Source organism: Balaenoptera ricei, chromosome 3 (genome assembly GCF_028023285.1).
Source record: "Balaenoptera ricei isolate mBalRic1 chromosome 3, mBalRic1.hap2, whole genome shotgun sequence".
In the NCBI taxonomy this organism is placed as follows: Eukaryota; Metazoa; Chordata; class Mammalia; order Artiodactyla; family Balaenopteridae; genus Balaenoptera; species Balaenoptera ricei.
In genome coordinates this window covers 168,725,628-168,725,930 of record NC_082641.1, presented here as the reverse complement: position 1 = coordinate 168,725,930, position 303 = coordinate 168,725,628, and positions in this window count along the sequence as shown.

Genomic DNA, 303 nt, shown 5'->3' with positions numbered 1-303 from the left:
GCAAAACATAGAAATAATTCACATGAGACTATATACACTATGATATTTACAAATTTATGCCATCTTTTACTAGCAAGGAAAATGAAATAAGGCTCTTCCGGCCAAAACAAGAGTAGATTTTCTCATAAGGAGGATGAACTATATATGGGTAAGGAATATCCAATACCTGGCACTACAGGAGGCCAGTACGAAAATCCCAACAAATACCAAAATGTCATTTATCAATATCCCCACACAAAACAATCAAAACATAAAAATTAAACCAACCTGCATATTAGAAATACATGTCAATTCAACCATGGA